The sequence below is a fragment of the Castor canadensis genome, chromosome 3, assembly GCF_047511655.1.
Source record: "Castor canadensis chromosome 3, mCasCan1.hap1v2, whole genome shotgun sequence".
Lineage (NCBI taxonomy): Eukaryota > Metazoa > Chordata > Mammalia > Rodentia > Castoridae > Castor > Castor canadensis.
In genome coordinates, this window is record NC_133388.1 from 8,681,197 (window position 1) to 8,706,669 (window position 25,473).

Below are 25,473 nucleotides of genomic sequence, written 5' to 3' on the forward strand. Positions count from 1 at the left end.
GGGTCCAGTTGGGAGGTGCAGAGGGCAGGCCCGCAGGCAGGTTAGCGCTGGGCGCGGGAGACGAGGAGGGCCGGGGAAAGCAGTGCCGACCCTGTGCCCGCAGCCAACTCTGGAGCGCCCAGGGCGCAGGGCGTTGCGGCCGTGGGGCGCGGGGCAGCGGGCGCGGGGCGGCGCCGGCCCCGGGCGGCTCTCCCACTAGGGGTAGCTGTTGCCTGAACGCCGGAGCGCTCCCCTCTCGCCGTTTGCCTCGCCCGGCGCAGCCCCGGCCGCCGGGCGCACCCGTCCCGTTCGTCCCCGGACGTTGCTCTCTGCCCCGGGAACGTCGAGACCGGAGCGCCCGAACTGAGCCACCTTCGCGAACCCCGAGCGCGGCGTCCCGACTCACCGCGGAGGCGCCCGGACGCGTAAAGTGCGTACTTTCAACCGTGAATGTGTGCTGAGCCTTTTAGGGGTGCGGGGCAACTCCCCAACTCCTTGGGGCCCTGGCTGGCCCTGCCGCCGCGTTCGAGACCTTAAGATCTCTCTCGCTGCGCGGGGCGCTGGGCGGGCGACTTGGGCTCAGGGGCGGCCGGGAGGGGCGGTGCCTTGACCTGGGGTCCGCTAGACCGTGAGCAAGTCCAGCTTGGCCTTGGTCCGCCGTGTCCCCAAGATAAGGCCTCGGTCCAGTCGGCAGCAGTCCACCCCCCCCCGTCTTGGGAGCCGCGCCGCACAGAACGCCCTCGCAGTCACAGGGACTTGTTTTGGGCAGCGCGGCGGGTGCCGGAGCCCGCAGCTCCTGTTATGCGCGTCCCGTGCGCTGCCCGCTCCGGGGACCAGCCGCCTAACTTCTTCTGGGGACAGGACAGAGATCGCTCTAGAGTCCCAGGCCGGTGTGGGCGTTGGCCGGCAGGGAGGATCGCTTTCGCAGTGAAGGAACTTGTCTCAAGAAGTGGACGGCGGGGCAAGGGGTTGAGCGCGCGCGCAGGTAGGCGCTTGCCTGGGGCGGCGGGCCTCCCTCGGGTTTCAGCCGCCCTGGCAGGACGCTCTGTCCCAGAAGCTCCCCGCGGGACCCGTGGTTTCAGGAGGTCGGGCCCCCAAGTGCGCTTGGGGGACGGAAGGGCGTGTGAATGTGGCCCCCTTTTTCTTTCCCGGTCAGGGGATCGCTCTGCTCTGTGGGACAGAACTTTCCACCTAAGGAAAGCCAGCTGGTCTTCCACAAATGGCTCCTTACCACCCTGGGTAGGGGTCTTTAAGGTTAACAAGGAATTCTCCCTGAGCACATCCTACTGGGGGGGGGTCCCACTTATCCCACCCCTCCCCACCCCAAGCAGAGCCCCTCTGAGTTAGCAAATACCTCCTTTCCTGGCCTTTGGTCTGGAGGGGGTGAAGGAAGGAGTGAGAGGGAGCCTCCTACTGGCAGGTCAAGGAGATTTGGGCTTCTGAGGCCCCTTCCCTGCCAGGGCAGGAGGAGGTAGAGGTCCCTGATTCTGATATGTGAGAGGTACCAGTTTAGGACTTGGGTCCTATCCTCAGCCATACAGGAGTTGGGACAGCGACATGGGACATTTCTTCCTCTTCCCACATCTATCTAGTCTCACTCAGAAAGTGGGAAGTCACCTTGGGCTGGGAGAGCCTGTCTGCTGTGTGTGTGTGTGTGTGTGTGTGTGTGTGTGTGTGTGTACACGAGTGTGCATGTGCTCTGGAAGGTACAACCTGGGGCAGATGTAAGTCCAGCCCTTTTTCTCCCCCCAGGTGACAGTGGTCTTTGGAACACAGAAGCTGGCTTGGGGACTCACACTCCCTCTGGTCTCCCTCTCTGCTCCCCACTCCTGCTAGTAGCCCCTGCCCCCTGCCTCCCCCAGCACAGTGCCCCCAGCTCACTTTAGCCCTGACCCTTCCTACCAGTTGCCCATACTGTCCTGTCTTGCCTCACCCCCCAGAATGATAGTACTGACCCAAAGCCAATACCCAGGCTGGACCTCAGTGGGTCTGGCAGGCTCCGGTGGACCAGAGTTGAGCCAGGGCTGTTTCTCATGCCATGGACCTGGCTGGGCCTCCCCTGCCCCCTCCTTCTAGCTCCAGCAGGGGGCGGCCGGGGGAAAGAAAAGGAGGGGCATGTTGAACTGGGTCCACTTGGTGTCCAGGAGCAACTTGGAGAGAGGCTGGGGGGAAGGGACAGGCGGCGGGCCCTGGCATGGCTGTGGAGGGCTGGCCTTTGGATGGCCTCCTGCTCCCAGGAGCATGGTCATGGCAGTCTGTCCACAAAAGGGAGGTTTGGTGAGTCCAGTGCCAACCACTGCCTCTCACTGCCACTGTGTGGGTTTGTTGGGTGGGATGTGGTGGGCACAGCCTCTGTCTTCCTTCCTAGAGAGACTGTCAGAAGATTCCATGGGGCAGGGTGACCCCATGGCACCCATACCCCTTGGCAAGTGGACCTCCTGAGGCTCATGGCGGGGATGATCCAGCCCCACACCTGGACAAGATTGTTGGAGACTTGCAGGTGGGTGCTCCGTACCTTGCCTCACAGCCTCATGACCTGGCTGCCTGGTCTCAGCCCTCCTTGGCCACCATCCTTCATCCTCCTCCCCTGAGTCTTCTGCTACTCTTCTTTCTCACTGCCCTGGCCTCTGCCTGGGCCCAGTCTACCCCTCCCATGGTGACACCTCCCATACGCTGTACAAGGACACCCCTTCTGCCTGCTTGTCCTGGGTGGCTGCAGCCTTGACAGGGGATGCCTTCCACTTCTTTCTGTGTCTGCATCCCACTCCTGACCTGCCCCTCCAGGCTGGCAGCAGGGATCCTCTGTGGTGACTTCCCAGAGTCCCAATAAAGCCTTGTGTGATGAGTAGCGAGTGCTGTGTGGACTTACTGAGAGCTCCTTGTTTGGAGAGAATCTCAAGATTATTTCCATCTGTCTTTTTGCGAATGGTAGCAGTGAGCAAGGCAGGGCATGTCCACAGCTTGGGCTGAGTGAGGTCATTAGGGACCTGTACCATGAGTGAGTGTACCACAGCCCCTGTGGGTATGGTGTCTAATGAATACACCCATCACCTGGCCACTGGGCTGGCTGTTTTCCTTCCTGGGCTGAGCTGGTCCTCTCATGGTGCTAGGCCCTTAGATGGGTTAACTTAAATAATGCTTTACACTTCTTCACACTTCACCCCTCTCCACTCAGGCTTGGCTAGGCTGAGCACAGGGACACCCTGTGGGGGTGGAGTGATGACTAGGGACTCAGAGGTGTCCCCAATACAGCAGGTCTCTGTCCCTCTGGAACTCTGGGGTGGAGTGGGGCCTGGGTGGTTGGGTAGCTGGGAGCTCAGGCAAGAGAGCTTGTTGGGGCCCCAGGGCCTGGATGGAGCAGGGGTGCTTTGGCAGCATTTGGGGACTGGGAGGGGCTCCCAGCCAAGGGGAGGACAAGGCCTAGGAGGTGATGATTGGGCTGCTTATATGTGACCCAGGCTTGGCTTGGCCTAGCCAGTGTTTTCCCCATTCTGTCACTCTACAACTCCAGAAGGTTCTAGGAGATTCTGGGAGACCATGCCTTGACTTTGCCTGCTGCTCTGGAGCTGGTGAGCTCCCCACTGGAAGGTGGAAGTCCTCTGTGCAGGTCCCACCTTGTCACTTATCCCAGTGTTATCTTTTGCCTGCCTGATTCCTGCCACATCTTGGGAGCCTCGCATTTTGGTCCATACCCACCCTCCAGCCGTCCTTGGCTCTATTTGTTCCTGGCTCAAGTGAGCATCCTCCATGCTTTCTGGTGCTAAGCCAGCCCCAGAGGGTAGGAAGAGGAAAGACATGTTGCTAGCCTCTGCCTGTGGGTGCCTAGGGCCTGCCTGGTCTTGGGATGCTGGGCTTCTTGTACCAGATCTGAACCCTGAGGCTGGGCACAGGTCTATTTTTGGGTTGATGTCATCTTCCATCTCACCCTCTGGAAAGGCCTGTGGGACAATGCAAAGTGTGTACGTGTGTCCTAGCCACAGAATAGCTGTAAATTTTACCCTGAATGTCCTGGGGTGGAATCTGATAGGTATGACTCCTGATGTCCAAAATCATTTGAACCTTGGCTGTCCAGCTGCACCCCACGTGTGACTGTGGAGTCATGATGGTCTGAAGCCCAGTTGCACAGCCTCTGTAGCTCATTCCAGGTCTGAAACACGGTGTTCTTCAAAGTGAGGAGGACCAGGAGGATTGATGGAGCCCTCTGGGAGGAGGAGGACCCTAAATTTGCCTTTGCCTGTGGCCCACAGAGGGACAGTCATCTGCTCCATATGTGACTGGCAGGATTTCAACAGAGCCCTGAGCTCTCTCATGGTGAGATGGGTCCTGAACCATTCATCCTTGGGGAATTCTCTCCCTGCCCCGAGTCTCTGCTTCTACCAGATCCCCCAGGGGGAATCTGCACACAGTGAGGCAGACATACTTGCTGCTGTTAAGTTCCCCAGCTTGACAAGGCTCTGAGAGAGGGACTGGGTGAGCTCACAGATGTCTGGCAAGTGGCCTATGGAAGATGGCACCTCGGAAGGTGGGACAGAGGAACAACTTTTCAGTTCTTTGCATTTCTGCTGTGAAGCTGGACTCTGTGGCCAGCAGAGTGGGGCCTGTGGCCCCACTGCTTCTCCTCAGTGGGGTCTACACCCTTTTCCGTGGGTGCACAGAAGGTTCCTAGTCACAGGTAGGACCTTCTGGAGCAAGTGGGGAACAGTGAAAGGAATGGCCACTGGGTCTGTGTGGCTCCATGTCCCACCAAATACATAGCACTGCCTTCATACTCCTCCTGCCACCACCTGACCGGGGGACCTCTGGCAAACCAGCTGAACTTCATGCTTCCGAGTTGTCATTGAAAAATGAGTGGGGCATTCCTTTCCACCTTCCAGGGAGTAAAAGTGTGGTTATGCATATGCAACCTGGGGTAGTGTCCAGGGCCCAGGAGCACTCTTTGGAAAGCTGATCTCTGGCTCTGAGCTCCTCCATCAGCCAGCCCTGTGACTCTTGCTCTCAAGTACTTCAGGAGCTATGTCCCGGGGACAACCATCTTTGTCTATTCTTTCCCCCACAAAGGACCTGCTGAGGTCCTGCCAGGTCAATGAGTCAGGGGGGCTTACCCATCACAGAAGTCCATCTCTGTGAGGCCTCTTGGTCTCTAGGCATTTTCCTGTCCCAATAATTGCATTTTGTTAGGGACATGTAGGTTTACACCTTGCAGAAACAATCCAAACTAACTTAAGCTGAGGAGGATTTTACTGGCTCCAGGCAGTGAGAAGTCCAGGAGAAGACATCTTCAGGCATAGCTGTACCCAGGCACTCAACAGGTACTTCCAGGACCTGGATCTCTGCTGTGTTGGCCTTGCTCTAAGTGTCTGTTTCCAGGGGCTCTTACTCATGCAGCTCACAGCCTGGCCACCCAAGGAAGCAGCATAATTTCCCACATAGGAGTCAGTGGTACCTGGGAGAGGGTCAGCTCTATTTCGGTTGGATCATGGATTCAGAGGTGGGTCTTAGCTCCTGTGGTCGGAGCAGGTCTTCTGGATAAGTGTGTGTGTGTGTGTGTGTGTGTGTGTCGGGGGGGGGGAGGTGTTGGCTGACACCCATGTTTGCCGCACTGTCCACTGCTAACTGCAAGGGTGGCGACAAAGCTAACAACTGCTCCTCTCTGAGGAGTGGAACCATACAGTCCCACCTGTATGTAGAGCAGAGACTTTCATTATCCCCATGTTACTGGGACAAAATAGAGACCCAGAGAGATGATGGATTTGCCTAAGGATGCAGAGCAAGTGTCTGGCTCCAAAACTCAGGAGTTAGCAAGAGGTATGCACTTAGGGTCCCCTGGGGGCAGAAGAGGCCCACAGGAAGAGGAGATGGGGAGGTTTGTGGGCAAGCTGCCAAGCCCTTGGGAGCACATGCTGAGCTGGAGGTCCCTGTGGCCTCAGGAGGTGTTCAGAACAGCTGAGCCAGAGGTGAGCCTGGAGCCTGGGATGACCCCAGTGTGCTTACTTTGCTTTTGGCATTTTGTAGTGTGGGATGGTGTTGGGGGATAGCTGGAAAATGAAGTACACAGCACAGGCACCAAGATACAGAAGTGTCAAACCCCATACTGCATGGGGCCTGAGCTCGTGATGCCTTCCAGTTGGCCACAGGTGCAAGGCCCCTGCAGGTGCGGGGTGGAAAGTTTGCTGGGAGCTGTCTCAGTACAAACACTCTGTGAATGGCATTTCTGGGGGCCTTGGGTTGGGCCAGGGTGCAAACGCCAATTGGCTGGGCCCATCCTGTAAGGACCAGGTCTTCCCATCTGCTGGGACACTTGGTCTTGGGAATCTCACAAACCTGGGTTCAAATCTTGCCTATGCTGCCTTGAGACTGTGTGGCTTTGGGTGTGTTCCTGAGCCTCTCTGGGCTGTAATCTGCAGCCCAGAACCTAATGGTTCACTGTCCTCATGGATCCGTGGGTGCTTAGGAGATAGTGGCTGTGGCACAGCCTACAGGAGCCCCGGTGGTGGCAGCTCTGTGTTAACTTTTCCTTTGCCAGCCATGTTCTGGCAGAGCTAATGAGAGGGGCAGCTGTAGTCCTACAGGTTGGGGGCTGTGTAGTCAGAATTGACTCAGACAGTCCTTCCTTTGCTCTTGCTGTTCCCCCACCAAGCAGGCTGCCCCTGCCCGTGTCCTCAGTGCCCAGCCTTGCCCTGTCCTACTCACAGTCAGAGTTCCGGCTGCCTCTGTTCTTCTTATAAGACCGTGGGCTTCCCAAGGGCAGGGCTGGGGCTGAGGGACCTGTGTTTCTGGGCTCGTACACAGTGGGACCTTGAGCAGGCTCTTGGCTGTCTGTGGCTTGACAGTTGTGCTGTGTTTCAAGACAGGCAGTGTTACTGAGAGACCCAGGCTCCTATTGGTCCCCCTGCCTTACCCATTCTGGGTAACAAAATCCACGAGGCAACAGTGCTTGTTTCTTGAAAAGAGCTGGGGCTTGGCTCGTCCAGATTTGGGCTGTCTGATCTTGGCTGCTCCCTGGCATGCCAGAGTGGGCACCCACACTGGAGGGGAGGATCCTGCACATGGAGGTCAAGGGGTATGGGTGCAGGGAATTCTGAGTCGGATCCAGCACTTGAGCCCTGGGCTTCTGACAGTGGTCAGTCACATCTTCATAACCCATCATGTGGGTGCCAGAGGGGAAAATGTTTCATAGGGGGGCCCAGGTCCTCAGGTCCTCTGCAGATCCCCACTGTGTCCATACCCAGGGCTAGGGGACTCCACAGTGCTAGGGAAGGCAGCTTCAGGGACATGAAAGGAGACATGTTCCCCTTCTCAGAGGCCCCTTGCTCTGTGGTCTGAATGGCACAGATGTACTACATAGGCCCCTCAGCCACCTGCCCTGCTTCCTGCTGTGTGTCTAAGAGCTCTTGCCCCTGGGGCTGTGTGTCTTCCAGCTGCAGTAGAGTTGGACACAGGACTTGCAAAGGTACCACCGGACCCCAAGATGTGGCTCTGCCCACTTCAGAGTGAGCCATAGAGGAAGAGCAGAGGGTTAGGCAGGCTCAGTCCCTGCCTCTGTTGGGTTCTTTTCTTTTTTCCAGTACTGGGGATGGAACCCCGAGTTCACATGGCTAGGCAAGCACTCTATAACTGAGCTATACCCCTGGCCCCTTGTGCCTGATGTTTGTCTCTCTCTTTCTGGAAGCTTCTGCAGGCACCCCTCTTTGGGGGTGGAGGTTGGGAAGCTCAGGAGTTGGGGGTTGTGTGGGATGGGATTGTGATGACCTCACCCTGCAGACTTGAGCTGGCTGCTGGGTAATTCTCTGGGCAGAAGGGTTGGGGGGCCCGCCCTCCTCCCTCCCCTGCCTGGGGGCTGTGGTGGCTTTATGTGGGGTGAGAGCCTGTTATGGTTAAGTGGTTCAACGTGCTGCAAATTCAGTTCCCCAGATGACAACAGAAAATCCATTCAGAGTTCTTTCTTAGGAGCAATGTGCTGGAGGCATTGTCTACTCTGTCTAGTAGATGGGAGGAGCAGGGATATTATAGAGCTTTAATTAAGTGCCTACTGTGACCAAGTACTAAGCTGGTGTGTTTTTGCTTGTTAACGCTGCAGTAGGAAGCTCTGTGCCTTTCACACTGCCATAGAAATGAGGCTCTTCAAGGGTCATAAGTGTCTAAGAGGTGGTATATTCACCACCCATCTGCCCAGCTATCCACCCCCATCCGTCCATCCATCCACACATCCATCCACCCATCCATCCATCCATCCATCTATTCATCCATCCATCCATCCATCCATCCATCCACCTGTCCATCCATCCATCCATCCACTTGTCCATCCATCCATCTATCCATCCATCCCTCCATCCATCCATCCACCTGTCCGTCCATCCATCCATCCACCTGTCCGTCCATCCATCCATCCATCCACCTGTCCATCCATCCATCCATCCATCCGTCCATCCATCCATCTACCTGTCCATCCATCCATCCATCCATCCATCCACCTGTCCATCCATCCATCTATCCATCCATCCATCCATCTACCTGTCCATCCATCCATCCATCCATCCACCTGTCTGTCCATCCATCCATCCATCCATCCATCCATCCATCCATCCATCTACCTGTCCATCCATCCATCTGCCCGTCCATCCATCCATCTACCTGTCCATCCATCCATCTATCCATCCATCCATCCACCTGTCCATCCATCCATCCATCCATCCATCCATCCATCCACCTGTCCGTCCATCCATCCATCCATCCATCCATCCATCTATCCATCCATCCATCCATCCGTCCGTCCATCCATCCATCCGTCTGTCCATCCATCTACCTGTCCATCCATCCATCCATCCATCCACCTGTCCATCTATCCATCTAATCCATCCATCCATCCATCCATCCACCTGTCCGTCCATCCATCCATCCATCCACCTGTCCATCCATCCATCCATCCATCCATCTGTCCGTCCATCCATCCATCTACCTGTCCATCCATCCATCCATCCACCTGTCCATCCATCCATCCATCCATCCACCTGTCCATCCATCCATCTATCCATCCATCCATCCGTCCATCCATCCATCTACCTGTCCATCCATCCATCCATCTATCCACCTGTCCGTCCATCCATCCATCCATCCACCCATCCATCTACCTGTCCATCCATCCATCCATCTATCCATCTGCCTGTCCATTCATTACCCTTCCATCATTTGTCTGGCACCCACAGTGCTTTAGTTGTTCTGAAGACCTGGGAGTAGCTCCTATCCTAGAGACCCAGGTCTGGGAGGCAAGTGCTGGGAAACAGGGCTGATGTGGGTGTTGGCTGGATCAGGCCCTCAGAGCACCAACTGAGGGGTGGGGAGGATGGGCTTGTGAGCAGATGCCTGCATGGTGGTCTCACACACCTGTGTAAAGCCTGGTTCTGCTTCATCTCCTGTGGCCAGTAGCACAAGACAATAATGCTGGGGATGAGTTGGGAGCCTGTGGTAATGCCTGTAGTAAGGAGCTGCTGGAGTTCCAGGGTGAATTGCATGGGAACAGAGGAGTTAGGTGGGCTCTCACTTGGGTGGAGGTACTAGGATCCAGTAGAATAGTGGCTCAGCCACTGGCATGGCTGGGGGCTTTGTGCCCCTGGGGCCATACATGCTGACTTTGAGGCCTTCCCTGCACTGTGAGCAAGGGCATGGCATCATTTGACACCCTCTGTACTACACAGACCTGGTCTCTGGAGACAAACTTGCCCCTCTCAAACAAAACCTTCCCCACTGTGTCAGGACTTCTGTTGCCTTGGGGATAATACTTAGGCATCTCAGAATGGCCAGTAATTTTTTCCTAGAGACGTGTGTGTGTGTGTGTGTGTGTGTGTGTGTGTGTGTGTGTGTGTGTGTAGTGGGGAGGCAGGAAGCCCGACAGTTTCTAAGGTGGTAGTGACAGTAAGGGTTCTGGAGACTTTCCATGTGAGCTTCCGAGCAACACTGTCCCATGAGGCTGGAAGAGGGCAGTCTCCAGGGTCCAATGGGTGTCTGTGACATCTCAAGTCCAGCCCTGGGGCCCTTGGGGGATATCGCCAGAGATGGATCCTCAGGAGGTGACCGATCCACTAGCCAGAGAGTTACCTGCTTTCTGTCCTGAAGTTGAAGTATAGGGTGGGGCTTAGGGAGGGGAGGGGGGCAGATTGACCTTGCGGGGACCTGGCCTCTGGAAGCCCTAGGAATTGCTCCCCAGGGCCCCTGACTGGCCAATGTCCCTGCTGGGGGTCTGTCCATGGGGAAAGGGCCTCGGTCCCATGCAGGAAGCTGTGGTTGGGGGCTGTCTGTGGGGCAGGCAGAGGAGACCAGGTTGGGGGGGCATGCCAGAACCTCATTTTGGAGCCACGTTTAGAAGGGGTGGGGCTGGGAGGTGCCTGGGGCCTGGAAATGAGGGGTAATGTAGGGCACTGATGGGAGAGAGGGCCTGGGGGAAGAGAAGTGTGGGGGAGAAAGCAGGACTCCCCCTCTGCACCCTGCCTCTGTCTCCCCCTCTCCCCCCTTTTATCCCCACTCACCGCTTACGCCAGTTAAATGCTCACAGTGATGCAGAGGACTTCGGTGACCAGGACCATTGTGACCCAGCTAGCTGTCCCACACCTCTGCCAAGCAGGTTCAGTGGTCGCCTGGCTCCCTGGAGCCACGGGTCCTGCCGCAGCTGCCATGTTGGAAGCGGGTGGGGTCATTCGAGGTCGGGGGGCCCAGGCGTGTTCCGAGTTCTTGGAGCAACCAGCTGCTCATTGTCTCTGGGCATTGTCACCTCCCCAAGTCCCTGTGTTGGGCAGCCACCGTTGCAGCCCTGTGTCCCTTTGCAGCAGCCTCCCTGCCAGCCAGCCGGCAGTGGCCTTGGGAGAGTCCGGGGGAGAGTCGGGGGGCACCTGTGTCCTCAGGAAGGGCTCTTTGGAATGGAGAAAAGAACGCTTTTCAACACCTCCGGATTCTGAAAATGGATCTCTCCCAGGGAAACAGAGACTCGAGCATGTTCTCGTCCCTGAGAGGGAGCCAGGAAAACAGCGGGGGTGGGGAGGGCCTCCGCCAGAACTGGGGGGAACCTGTGAGGAGTCAGGAAGACGTGGATTCAAATCCTGCTCTGAAACTGTCCACAGCCTCTGGAAACACCCGAGCTGCCTGGCCTGGCCCTCCCGGTCTTGGGTGGGGCCCGCACCTCCCTTCAGCTCCATCTCCTGCCCCTGCCCACATCCGCCCAACACGCCTGCCACCCATGGAAACTTCCAGCAGCTACTGCTGGAATCCCAGCCCTCCTGAGGCTCTCATCCTTGGGCATTCTGATGGGACGGTGCCTGGGCTCTAGGAAGTGGGGACTTAGCATCAAGACTTGAATCCAGGTCTTCTGGCTCAAGGTCCGCTCTCGTGCTGAGTCACAATGTGTTTCTATAGGTAGTCCCCCACTGGCCACTTCTACCCTCCTGGAACAGCTTTCTGACTTGTTTCCCCAGACCCTGTCTGTTCTTCAGGGCTCCACACAAATTAGCACCCCCGGGAGGCCTTGCCAGATCCCCTCCCTCCCTACAGGCTGCACTCATCTATTCCCCATGGCTGTGGTCACCAGGGTCCTGGGAGAGAGCTGGAAAATGAGACCAGGTGGCAGAGATTGCTAGATGCCCAGTATTGATTTCCTTTTTCTTCTTAAAGAAAACTCTGAATTCAAGTTGCACACGTCTATTTGATCAAATCCTTGCCGATGACATGTAAACAGTAACCTGTGAAACTTCTAGGCCTTTCGCTTTAAGGGAAGAGAGGTGTCTTACCCTTCATCTTTTCCCTGTTCCCACTGTTGGATGACACACGTGATGGTAGGAGCTGGAGCCACCATTTTGACTACTGGGTGGAAGCTGGTAGTTGAAGACTATAGGAAGACAGATACAAACAGCCTAAATCACCACCTTGTCAGTCTAGACTGATGAAACTCAGATTGTTACACGGTGGGGTAGGGGGACTTTCAGTCTTGTTTCATCCTGTATTATTTTGGCATTTGTCACAGCAGCCAACATGCATCCTAATTAAAATAGACTTGGATAGAGAAGTGTATCAGTTTTGCTGAATGACTAAATGGTTACTCGGCAGAGGACAACAAGCCTAGAAGGTGGGGTCGCAGCAGGGGTGTGTCTGTGGGTTTGAACGCTGGCCTGTGAGACCCTGGGAAAGCCAGTAGTGAGGGCTTGACATCTGTTCTGTGACATTTGTGTGACATTGTTCTCACAGAACAGGACTCAGATGACACAACCCACAGGAAAGTCCTGACAACAGAGGTCCTGTTGTTGGTTCCTCTCCAGATGTGAAGTCCCTGTGCTGCAGCTTTAGTGAGGGAGGGAGCTCTCTCTCCTCCCCTCCCTCATTTCCCTGTCCCCAGTCTTTTGATGGTGGTTGGGGGAAGTCCCTGGTTTAGTGAACCCAGATGAAAACCTGCAGCCTGGAACAATGATATTTTCTGCTGGACTCTTCTGCACTCTGACGAATGATCTCAGAGCCCTGGAGAGTCTCTGAGGGTGGAAGACAGAGGTCTTCCTTCCCAGACTGTCTCCATGTGCAGTCACTGCCCTCCAGGTGGCCCTCACCCCTTCAACCCCAGCTGCCCTGATCCTCCCTGCTGCCTCTGCTTTGCCCAGCTCTCTGCCTTATGGGCCACACTGGCCCAGGGAAGCTCCAAGCTGTGGGGCCCGTGGGAGAGGCTGAGTGGGCAGCTCCGGGTCCTACCCTGTCACAATGAGCCACCTGCTGCCCTCTGTCTTGGGACCAGGTGCAGAGCAGGACAGGTGGTTCAACACAAGCCTGCCTTGCAGAAACTGGTGGACTATGATGGAACTCACACATTGTCCTGTCCAGTTTTAGGCAGCACAGAGACAGCCACACTGTCACAGAGGTGGCCTCCAGGGCTGTCTCCTCATTTTGCAAAGCTGAAACCTAGACATGATACAGCTACCCCTGCTCCCATGCTGGTGTCTTAATCTCTTTTCTATTGCTAGTGACACAATGCCGCCCTGGGTGAGTCATACCGGAAAGAGGTTTACTTTGGTACTGGAGGTGCAAGATCGAGGGGTCACATCTGGTGACAGCCTCTTGCTGGCAGATTCTGGGGATGGCATAGGGCGTTGCATGGCAAGTAATGGAGAGCACATGTGTGCATGTGTCCCTTCTCTTCTTGCTCTCTTCTTATAAAGCCATCAGGATTTAATCACAAAGCTTCACCCTGGCCACCTTATCTAATCTTAGTCACCTTCCAAGCACGGTACTTGGATTAAGTAGTAGTTTCATACCTCAAATTGGGGTTAGATTTCAGCCCGTGTGGTTGTGGGGGACACCCTTGAGCCATACCAACACCCTAGCATGTAGGAATCTCATGCAAGTGCGGCCTACAGTGCGTGTCCTTCTGTGACTGGCTCATTTCACCTGGCGCGATGTCCTCAAGTATGCTGTGGCAGGATCACCTTGTATGGCCACCACTGCTTCACCGTCCTCACAGTTCACAGCTGTTGTGAACGAAGCCCGGAGCCTGGCTTGCTCCACGTGCCTGCCTTGGCTTCCCTCCTCTCCCCACCTCTGCGATTCCACTTTCTCACTGCCTGGACTTCATTTCAGGGATGACTTTGGGGGCATCCAAAGAAGAATTGGCCTTAATCAGATCCAGGATCCATCCTTGAGGGACTCAGCTGGGTGCCAAAATGAGACATTTCTTGTGGTGCCTGAGCTGGAAGTGGCCAGCATGAGCAGGGCCACTGGAGACTGTGCTCCTGACATTCAGGCCCTTTTGCAGCCAGGTGGTCACATCGGTTAACATGGCAAACCCACCTTGACCTTGGTGGGCATATGACCCAGAAGGTAGAAGTTGGGTCTTGAATGGTGGGGCTTGAGGCCAGGGATGGTCACTGCCAGCTGCTGCTGCTGAGGTCCTTGCTGGGAGGGGACAGGCTGTGTGTGTGTGAGGAGCTGCTGGCCTGGACTGGAATAGGGGACACCCTGAGCTCAGGGAAGTGGGGGAGGAGCGAGGCTTGCCTAGTGCTGGGAAGGCTGGGTAGGTCATGGCCAGATGTGGGTGAGAGAAACATCTCCTATGCAGGTTGCTGCAGCTGTTGGGGCAAAGGAGCCCTAGGGGACCATGGCGTGTCTGTGGTGGACACCCCTCCATGGGGGATTGTTCTCTAGTTCCAGGTTGCAACCCAGCACCTAACAGGGACCCAGGAAAATATTTATCCAGAGTGGGGCTGGGAAGAAGGTACTGCAGTGGGCAGGGGTGGGGTGGGTGAGGGGAGCCTGGGGGGTTGGTTGGACAGGATGGGGAAGGGCTGGCAGCTGCTGGCTCAGTGGGCCCCCGGGAGGCTCTGTCACCGAGCAGATTTATGAGGCTCCTGGCTAGCCTCCCTGAGCTCTGCCAGTCAGTGCTGAGCAGTTCAGTGTCTGCAAAGCCTCCACTCACCAGCCCTCCAGTCTCACCCACCCAGTGCCTGCCCTGGAGCCAGGGCTGGCCTCTGATTGGACAAGGGTTTGTCCCTGACTCCGGATTGGCCAGTCCCAGTCCAGATCTCTGTATTAGGGTGGACCACAGAGGCCTTGTCCAATAGGGCATCTGACAAAGCTAAGTCAGTCAGATGGCTCTGTGTGGTTGGAAGGAAGCTCTGAGAACCTTTTGAGGGTTTAGAGCTGAGAGTGATGTAGGGGCCAGAGGTGGAGTTGGGCCCCTACTTGGCTACCTGGATTGGAACCCATTGGTGACAGAGGCTCAGTAGCTTCTTGCACACTGGGGCTGTTTCTTTCTGTCTGAGCACCAGAGGAGAGTGGCAGACTTTCCTTTGCTAGCTCTCTACCACTTGAGCCACTCTGCCAGTCCCCCAGTGGCAGCTGAGAGGGACCACAGTGACTGAGATCTTGTGGGGCCCCAGTGGGGGATAAGGAAGCATCTTTGCCCCACCCCACCGTCCTCCCCGTCACTTCTTTCTCCATCCCACTCCATGCTGGTTGCTGGTCTTAGTCTCTGCCTGCCTCAGATGGGCAGCCCTGCTCCCACTCCACTGAGTGAGGACAGCTCACCATATCCCACTGCACAGTGCCCTGGGCACGAAGAAGAACCTGCTTGGTGTCTGGACAAGAGTCCCTCTTCTGTTTATTCAGTAGATCCGTGGAGACCCTCCTTTTGCCAGGTATGGGCTGGGGGCTGTGCTTTGCAGACACTAATGGATTCAGAGCATGAATGAATGCATCATGAGGCCACCACAGGGAGGGGCAGGCCAGGTTGGTGGGCTCCAGAAAAACCTAGCATGTTTTAACAGCCCTGCTGCTCTTCTTCACCACACTTCAGCATAGCATTTTGCCCAAGTGCAAAGACTCTGAGGTCAGAACCAATCTTATTCTTGCCCCAGGACCTTTGTGCTTGCTATCTAACATCTCCCTCAATAGTTGCATGGTTATTCCTATGAGGAAGAGGATACAGGATTGGCTTTGGTGACAAGACCCAAAATAACAGGGATTTAGATGTGGGGATATTTTATTCCTTGGCCAAGAAATACAAGCCAGTAGAATCCATGGCATGATTTTAGGTGGCATTCTGTATCATCAATTTTATTATTTATTTTATGTTTTAAAATCAACTTGCTTTTTCAGCTTAAATGTTTTTGACCTAAGGGATAACATCCGAAAGCACAGTTTTTATATGCTGTTTATGCATCTTTTCTCTATACATGTGAACATAAATACATAAATGTTAAAATAGAAATTTAAAATCATCTTGTCACTTCCCCTTGAGAAATTCTGAGCTGCCTGGTTGGGGAAACTGAGGCTCTGTGACTGTGCGTGATTCATAAGAAGTGGCCTAGGCTATCTGCTGGCTTCCTGGCCATGATTTCATAGGCAGGGTTACATTTTAGGGAGTGAGGTCTAGTTTGCTATCTTGGCAGACTCGGCCAGTTGCCCCTGCGTTCTGAGGCTCTAGGGTCCTTCATGCACGTGGGGCCTTGGGGACTCTTGAGTCTGGTGTTTACGTCCAGCCTAGTCTGACGCTGGTCTCCTTCCACTTGTGCCCCTACCCCTGAGCCTGGAAGGCCTTGCTGCTCCTGACTGCCTGGTACTCCTTGTCCTCGTCCCCAGGCTCCAGTCTGCCCCTTCTGGGAGAACTCCTGCTCCTCCCACCCAACCTCCTCCCTCTGGCACCTGAGTGGCTCTCACCACTAATGAGTTTTCTCTTCCTGGAGCACCCTGGGGTCCTGCATCCTGTAAAGCTGGGCTAGAAAGGGGCTCAGGGATGCCAGAAGTGAGGGGGCAGGGGACCCATATCGATCTCCCAGCTGTCCTAGTTACTGCCCCAAGTCCTGGTTCATGCCCTGGACATCCGTAAGGCTTTTTCCTTAACGGCTGCACTCTGACTGGGCTGGGAAGACGTGCATGCTCCAGGGTGTGAGTGTGGGGTGTAAGACCTGGAAGCCCCCATCCTAAGCTCCTTCCCCTGGAAGGCTGGAGCTGAGCAGAAAACTCATCACAGAGAATTGAAACTCAAGGCCACTTGAATGGGTTCTGCAGAGTGGAAGGCAAAATCCAGCTGGGGAAACTGGAGGGCTTCCTGGAGGCATGGGAGGTGGGCAATGTGTCTTCTGTCTGTGCCTTGGGCTATGAGGCGCTGAGTTCACTCCATTGTCACTCTGCTTATCCCCAAGGATATCATCGTCCCAGTTACTGCTCAGGGATTCTTCTGTGACTTGCCCCAGGCAAGCAGCAGCCCAGTTTATTTATTTATTAATTAAATTAAATTAATTAGATTTTGGAAACAGGGTCTTGCTGTATAGTCTAGGCTCAAACTCCTGGTCCTTTTGCCTTAGACTACTGAGCACTGGGATTACAGGTGTGCACCACCACATCTGGCTTGCAAGGCCAGGACTTGATCCCTGTCTCATCTGCTACTTGCTACCTGTGTTAGTTCTTCACTGCTGTGTAACAAAATTCCCTGAACAGAAGCTTGAAGCACCAGTATTTGCTCTTTCCCAGCTCTATGGCTGCAGTTCCCTGCTCAGCTCAGGTGCCTGAGGAGCCCAGGGTTGGTTTATTTCAGGGCTGCTCTGTGGAAGGGCTAGCTCCAAGCTTGTCCAGGTGGGGCCCGTGGGCTTTGGTTCCTGTGGGCTGTTGGACCCAGAGCCTCTGTTCCCTGCTGGCAGATGATCAGGGTCTCCTTAGCTCTTGTCATGTGGCCTCTGCAAGGCAGCAGTTGGCTTCAGGGAGGCAAGCTGAGAGGACGGAGGGTCCTATCACATGGGAGGAGGTCACAGTAGTTTGCAATCCAACACGGTGACATGGGAATTGAGCTACAGGGTCTGACCCACACCAGGCTTGCACCAGGGACTCTTGGCTTTGAAAACTGCCATTACCAGTCCACGGGGTGATTGGAGGTGGTCACCCCTCCCGCAGTTTGTGGCAGGGACCTAAGGGCCCTGCAGCAACCTACCCCTGAGGTGCCTCTCCCCATGTCCTGCCCACCCCCTCAGGCCACTGCTGCCCCCCACATGGCTGTGCTGGCTGTGGCCCTGCATGAGGAGGCTTGTGGTCTCTTCCCCAGCGCCCTCCCTCCCAGGACCTCTCTCTAGGCCAATGAGAAAAGGCTATGAGGAACTGACCGTTTGTTCCTCTAACATTTTGCAACTTTCCTGGAAATGTGAGCGATCCCAGAAGGGCCCAGAGCTGCCGGCCTGACTCCGCAGGCCACTGCTGCGGCAACTTTGCTGGGAAGGTGGCAATCCCCAGGGTGGCCTTTCCAGGAACTGGTGGTTGGTGGCCAGGCTGGGCCTAGAGGTGCATGGGCAGTGCAGAGGAGAGCCAAGATGAAGGGCTTACAGTGGGGGTTCAAGTGGAGTGGGGCAGTGGGGCAGGGAGGGGGGCAGGAAAGGACCCTTGAGCTCCTTGGTCCCAGGCAAGCCACTATGGGGTCTAGCTCCCTCTTCCCTCCCAGGACTCTGCTCTCCTGGACTGAGTGGCAGCCACAGAGCGCAGGGAGCAGGTTCTACTGGGAAGGTGGGTGGCCTGGGTGACAATCCTGTTGTGTGACCTAGGACAAGATGCAGCATGTCTCTGAACTTCTGCTCCCTTGCTTTAAAAAGAACAGGTATATTTCGTGTGCTGCTCACTCAGCAGAGGACCCGGGGCCTCATGGCCACTTTCTTCGCTCTCTGGGCCTCAGTTTCCTCCACCATGGGAGGACCGTTGTGGGGTCAGAGAGAGGCATAACAGATCCTTTGGACGGCATCCCACTTGGAATTAGCACCCACGTGTGGAGGTAAGAGAGAAAAGGTGGACCCGGAGCCCATCCCCAGTCCTGGTGTCCTCTGGGAGGTGCCCTGGGTTGGGAGCTCTGGTAGGGCCTGTGTGTCCCTGGAGTGTTGTGGCCGTGCACCCTGTCCTAGTCGTCAGACCAAGGGCTCTTCTGAGGACTGGCTTGCGTGGCCTGCCTCTGGGTCTGGCCTGGGGCCTCCCTCCCAGGGGACACTCCTGTGTTCCTGGAAGCTGGTCAGGCAGATCTTTACAGGAGTGACTGCAACAGAGAGGCGCCATCTTCTCACCAGGCACTGCTGCCCCTCCAGTTCATTCTTAGAAAGTGTCTCTGGGGAGACTGTCCCATCCCTGAATCTAGAAGGCAAATCTTAGCCTGGCCATAGCTGGCTGCAGCCTCTACGCATGGTGTCCCTTCCTCTGGGCTGCCGGATGCCACCCTGGTCGTGACCAAGTCATGTGGCCTCCCACCTTCCTGTGCCCTTCCTCCCTGAGCCCCAGAAGGTTGGATCTGGGCTCCTGCAACCCTTGTTTCATTTTCTGTATTCTTCTGGCCCGAGATAACAGCACACTTCTGTCTCCCTGCATGTGTATCCCAGCAGCCTCACCTGGATACCGCTACCAGAGTGGCCCCCGGGAGGTCACCCTCAGTCCAGCCACATTCATCCCTGCTGAGGTCTGTGCTGGCCTGGTTTTCCTCTGGTGCGCTCTCAGCCAGTTCCTTCTCAGCGGCCTGTTGTCTTAGGATCCTCTGTCCACTACCGCCTCAGCCCAGGACTGGTGCCCTCCCTGTCACTGTCTACTGCAGAGCTGGGAAGTTGTCCCCATTTGCCATTCTCTCTTCTTCCACAGTTGGAATTCTCTGCCCAGCCCAGGGCTGCCCCAAACCACATCCTTTCCCATCCTCCTTTGTGGTCATGGGACCTGCCTTCTAGAGGGATGGGGAGCAGACACACTTGGGCAAAGTTCAGTTGCCTCTCAAGGGACAGCATGGCACTACCTCCTTCCTGCCCCACCCTGGGAAGGAGGGCTGTGGAGGCCAGATCCAGCTGCCGGGTGGAGCACAACTCCTGTTTCAGCCCAGACAGCTCAGGAAGAGGCAAACTGTTACGTGCATCTGTGAGACAAGGTCACACCCATTGTATCCTGAGGGCGGTATCCCTGACCACAGCCACAGGACCTCCCTCACATTGCAGTCTGTCCCTGTTCCACAGGACAAACCTGATCCCATCACTTCTTCACCTAGCCCGCCCCTGGGGGCCTTCTGGCTCTTGGTGTATCCCCTCACCTGCAGAGCTGCCTTGGCCTTCAGGTAGGATCCTGCTTCCTGATGACCTCTTCTGTGACTAGAAATGTCAGAACTTGGCCCTGGAACCCCAACTGCAAGGGGATTACTCCTTTCCCTCCTCCGCATATCCCCCTCACTGTTTGCCTCTACTATAGCAAATAGTCACTCAACAAACCTTTATCGGGTATCTACTGTGAGTGAGACACCCAGTGTCTGGACAGAGGCTGCTTATTCTGGGTGTGTCTGCCTCGGGGACAGCACATCCCTGGTCCACCTCTGGGCCTCCAGCTGCAGTGCAGACTGAGCATGTGTTTGTTGAATGAAGGAAGGAAGGAAAGAAGGGCTGATCACAGGCAGTTGAAAGGGAGCTGACAGGTGCTCAGAGGCACTCCTCACTGAGTGTGTGTACCTGCTACACTACTAGTTGAGTGGCTGAGACTTGCACGCCTCTGGGGATGGGTACCCTCCTTCAGGAACTGTGCTTTGCTCAGCCCAGCTACCATTAGTCTCAGCCCCTTTCCTGGTGGCCCCGCTGCCTGAAGCCTAGCCCCTGCTAGGATACCATGTGGAGACAAAGGGCCGGGTTCCCAGGTGGTCCCAGGAGGGCTGGCTGGACCAGAGCTGCCACATGGCAGGTAGTACAGCAGGCTTGGGCCTGGGGCAAGTGGCCAGGAGCTCCCTGTCTCTGGGGGATGGTGGCATAGGTACAGAGAGGGTAGAGGCCAAATTCTGTCAGTGGAATTGCTTTCTGCTGAAATCCCTAGCCCTGAAGACATGTGAGAGAGAAGAGGTGCAGGCTAGGGGCTGAGGCTTGAATGTACCCTCTGCCTAGTCTGTGCAGAGCCTTCCCCATTCCCAAGGGAGGCCCAGAGCAAGGCACACAGTCCCTGGGGTCCAAGGAAAAAGGGAGTCTGGGACCAGAATAGATGTTATAGAGGAGGGGCATTGAAGGATGAGTGGGGGTTTGCTGCATGCAAAGTAGAGGAAAGGTTTTCTGGGCAGGGGGTCATGTGTGCAGGGCTGGGACTGCCAGGGACATGGGCTGTTTGAGGTTGTCGGAACAGAGAGCGAGAGGCAAGCAGAGTAGAGCCTAGGGCTCCCTGCCCACCTTAAGTGAAGACTGGGAGGGCAGGGATTAAGAAGGGGCTCACTGAGGCTAACTCTGGGCTTCCAGCTCTGAGGTCCCCTCTAGGGGCAGTGGGGGAGCACGGCTGTGGCTCTGAGTGCCGGGTACCCTCCTGTGGGGAGTCCTCACCCAGGTGGTGCTCTGTGGCAGGGGCTCAGGGCTCGTCCTCAGCCTGAGGATACAGCCGCCTTGGCCACGCAGGGTGGCTTTAACAGCCGTCAGGAGCCTGGGGCTTCTGCCTCACCAACCAAACTCGGTCCTTCTGGTGTTTATGGTTGGCACCGAACAATTTCCTGTTTTTTAAGAGAAAAGGATTAGAAACACTTATTAAAAAGCCTTTTGAAAGGCATCAAAAGACTTCCTGAACGTCAAATGACTCTTACAAAAGAGGCATTTAATGATTTAAGCAACACGAATGAGAAACACAGGGCGGCCTCCTTTCGTGGTCCCAACCCTTACGAAGACCAGGAGGCTGTGGGACAGGGGTGGGGACAAAGGGACCCACAAGAGCTAAAAATAGTCCTGACACAGGTGGTGGGTGTGGTAGGGGACATAGGGAGTAGTGCTCTCTTGTCCCAACCTCTGTCTTGTCTCCAGTGTCTCGAACCTCCCAGGCCCCTTGAGCCCCTCAAGTTTCCACCAAATTTCCCCTAGACGGACACCCCCAATGCCTAGTTCCATTCCATGCCCAGTCACCCAAACCTGTTTCAAACCCAGCTGCTGCCTCCTCTAAGTCTGACCCATCTGCATCCAAATGGTCCCTCAGCCCAGCAGATCCCACCCTTGTCTGTCCCCTGGAAACAGCTCACGCTTCCCTTGGCTAGGGCAGTGGCCTATTCACTGGTCTCTAAAGCTGGCTTCTCTTTTGCCCACTCATTTCTTACCTTCAACTGCCACTTCAGGGAGCCCATCGTGGATGCAGAGGACATCGGATAGATGCAGACTACACCTGGCTTCTGAGGATAACTGTGAGTGCCAGGTGTCCTGTGATGTGGCCACAAAGTGTGATAAAGACTGGTGACTCCTTGTTGGGAGCTGGGACACCATGATTCTGGGTTTCATGGGAGACAGAGCTTCAGACACCAGCATCCCCCCACCCCACCCAGTTCTCAGGAGCCCTGCTGTCACAGACGACTGGGATGCTTTGAGGGTGGCATTCTACACTGTCGGTGCCACAGGTGTAGCTCCTCTGCTGATTTTGACCCCCCCATCCCAAAGCCCTGCTGTCTCCTTCACCCAGCCTCCCCTCCTTTCAGAACAACCATACTGCCTGATGAATTGGAGCCCCTGCTGGTCCAGACCGTGACCACTGAGCCAGCCATGTGCCCCTTGTTCCTGCCACCCTGGCCTCATTTCCACGCCTGGGCCATGACCTCACATGTCCTCACAGGCTCCCCTCGCCAGCAGCCCTGCCTCTTTGCTCCTCTGTGTTCTCCAAAGAGGGCATATCTTACTTAGGCAGCTATTAAACACTTCAGTGGCTCCTAGAAAATGCCAAGGAATTCTTGGAATAAAAATAACAATGAATAAAGTTGCCTGGAAATGAGGCCGGGGGCCTGAATTCGATTACGTCCCATTTAGAAGAGAAAATTAGCTCATTACAGTTGAGGTGAGGCGAGGCTTTCCGTTTTCTTCGGTAAAAGAGACGTTTGCCCACCTCACCCATAGCTGGTCCCCCTGTCATGAGTTGACTGGAGTGGTACTGCAGCTAAAGCCACTCCTCCCAGGGCTGGCACTCCCTGGGGAGGGATCCCACTGTATGGGCCAGTGGCCTTGAAGCCAAGCTCTCTGTGACCCTGGTAGCACTGCCTCTTGACCCATCCTGACAGTGACCATGCAGGTGAGGGAAGTGATGGCAGACACGTGTCACTGCAGGGCACCCCTGCAAGGTGAAGACCCTGATCCCCTATCCCACACTGCATGCTACCCTCCCCTCTCCCTTTCCTTCACTGTACAGACCCACTCCCTCCTGCCAAGGTATCCCTTACTCTCCCCATCCCCAGAGCCCAGTCTCTGCATCCTTCTCAGTCTCCCCCACTTCCAGCTAGGGCGCTCCTCCTCATTACAGTCTTGTCCTGGTACATCCCTGATCCGTACTCTTCCATAGCTCCCCTCTGCCCTTGGAGCTGTTTACCCTGGCACACAAGACTGTATTAGTTCCCTGTGGCTGTTGTAATGGCCATTTTTATGTGTCCCCTTGACTAGGGCACAGGGTGCCTAGGCGTTTGGTTGAACATTATTCTGGGTTTGTCTGTGCTGGTGTTTTGGATGAGATTAAGGTTGGAAGCACTGGAAACTCCATAGCTGGCCCTTGCCAGTGTGTGTGGGCTTCATCCAACCTGCAGAAGGCCAAAAGAGAACAAAAAGGCTGACCATTCCCCTAGGGGGAAGGAATTTTTGTAGGATTGTCTTTCGTTTGGGACATTGGCTTTCTTTTTTTAGATGGGAATGGAACACCAGCTCTACCTGGTCTTGAGCCTGCTGGCCCATGACAGAACAGCACCGTTGCTGTTGTGGGTTTCCAATAGGTGACTCACTCTTTATGTCTTATGAGTTGCCAGTGTCCATCATCAGAAAGGTAATTTTTAAAAAATAAAACCTCTCCCTGCTTCTCTATCTCTGTAGACAGTTGGTCAGTCCATTGGTGCTGTTTTTTTTTTTGTAGACCTCTGACAAATACAGCCACTGTGACACATTTCCACAAAGCTAGTAAAAGTATTCGTTCACAGTTCAGGAGGCCGGAAGTTTGTAGTCAGCTCCACTGGGCTGAAAGCAAGGTGTGGGCAGGCTGCAAGGAGGCCACTATGTCCTTCCTGCCTCTTCTGCTTCTCGTGGCTGCCATGTTTCTTGGCTTATGGCCAAGTTGCTCCAGTCTCTGCTCTATCTTCACTTTTCTTTCTCTTTTGTGTGTCTAGCCTCCATTTGCCTCTCTCCTAAGGATACTCATGATGACATTCAACGCCACCACTCCTCTCCAGTAATCAGGGACAGTCTCCCCACCTCAAGATCCTCCACCTGGTCACTCATGTCTTTGAGAACTTTAACACATGTTGTCAGGGAGCAGGGACTGCAGCTGGCTTCCTTGTGGTCATTGTCACCCCTCTAATCCCTTCACTGTCTGTCTCTTCCTGGATGATCTTGTCGCTCTTGGTCAGGAGACTCCCATATGTACCAGAGTCTGACACACGGTAGGTGCTTAATGAGTGTTTGCTGAGGAATGGGTGAACATGTGGACACCAGAGGCCCACTTGGTGATTGTTTCTTCTGCATAGGTCCCTACACGGCCCTCTCAGGTAAGTGGGAGGTTCCAGGTTGGTGCCAGGTGAGAAACACATTAGAACCTTTCAGGTTTCCCGAGACACCAACTGTAAAGCCGTGACAGCTACAGCCCTTCCAGAAAGGAGTCGCAGATACCTCCTTCCTCCCAGAGACGTCACTGACATGCTTCCAGATGACTGTGGCTCTGGGGAAGCAGTGTTCACCGAGAGCATACTGTGTGCTGGCAGAAGCATCCCACGGGCTCACTGCTGAGGTGGCTCGATGTGATGTGAGACTCCCAAATATTCTTGGCCTCCTGTGGTTTTCAGAAAAGTAGTGCTTGCCTGCCTGGCTCACCCTTGTTCCAGATCCATTGATTGAGTCAGCTCTGAGACTGGCCTGGGGCTCTCTAGGGACCTCGCTTCTCTCCAGCCTCTGCCCATCACCTGCCCAGGTCCCTGGCTCAGTCTCCACCCCGTTTCCGACAGTGGCTTCCTTTCCTGGGCCCTGGAGTCTGTCTCCCTCCCTCTCCCTTGACTTTTTTCCCCCAGCCTTCACCTCTTGTCCCTGGCTCCCCAATCCTGGGCCTCATGCAGACACGTTGTCCTTTGCAGATGCAGTGAGTAGGGCTTTTGGAGCTCATTGGTTTCCCAGGCTCTTCCCCAGCTCCTTGACATTTCTAAGGCACACCTCAGTGTAGCATTCAGGGCACAAACCTAGTGTCAAGAGCATGGGCTTTGGTGCTGGGGCCGTGGCTTAAGTGGGATAGCACCTGCCTAGCAAGCATGAGGCCCTGGAGTTCAAATCCCAGTACCACCAAAAACCAAGCCAACTCCCTCCTCCCCCTCCAAAAAAAGGCCAGCATGGGTTTTAGAGTCAAAAAACTGTGCTTAGGTTCCAGCACTTCCACTTTCCATCCTATGACCTTGGGTGAGTCATTGGACCTCTGTTGACTCATTGTACAAAGGAGACAGTGAAAGGACTCCCGTTTCCACTTAGCTGGATGGTACTTGTAAAGCACAGAGGTGCCTACGTAGGGCTGGGTCAATGTACACTTTGTTCTCTCTTAACCTCTCTGCACCTAATCTGAACAATGGGTACAGTAGTGCCTCCTGTACTAGTGTGCATGGTGATGGCAGGGATCAAATGAATTCATACCTGTAGAGCACTTGGGACAGGGTCTCACCCCAAGCGGGGCCCCATGTGTGAGGGTGTTATGGTTGGTAGCTGGCTGCGTGGACCGTCTCGTTGAGTGGATCAATGAATTGACAGAATGACACATGGTGGAGGAATGGGAAGGTGATTGGATGGACAGATGGACACAGTGGGGTAAGTGGATAGAGTTTTCTGTCTGCCTGACTGGAATGTGAACTGATGGACTGAGGGACAGACGGGCAGATGGCAGTCCGATGGCAGAGGGTATCTGGAGCTTCTTGCAGGGATTATTGAACTGACATTAACCAAGGAGAATGGACTGACAGGGTTGGTAGAGCAGAATAAGCCCCCTTCCACTTCCCAGAACACCTCTGGGCCTATGCAGAGGCCATTGGGCCTCTCGCAG

At 55.3% G+C, this 25,473-nt stretch overlaps 1 long non-coding RNA gene across 7 annotated transcripts; it reads left to right on the forward strand.

Moving 5' to 3' along the window:
* Positions 1-27: 27 nt before the first annotated feature.
* LOC141421472 (uncharacterized) lies at positions 28-22,201 on the forward strand. Of its 7 annotated transcripts, none has more exons than XR_012446006.1 (8): positions 28-964; positions 1,732-2,256; positions 2,348-2,479; positions 4,115-4,290; positions 18,072-18,247; positions 18,840-19,552; positions 21,557-21,622; positions 21,911-22,201. It is a non-coding gene; the product is annotated as an uncharacterized lncRNA (long non-coding RNA). The 7 variants fall into 7 exon arrangements; XR_012446005.1 differs by having other exon boundaries at positions 28-409; positions 841-2,256; XR_012446000.1 differs by having other exon boundaries at positions 28-2,256.
* Positions 22,202-25,473: the final 3,272 nt, after the last annotated feature.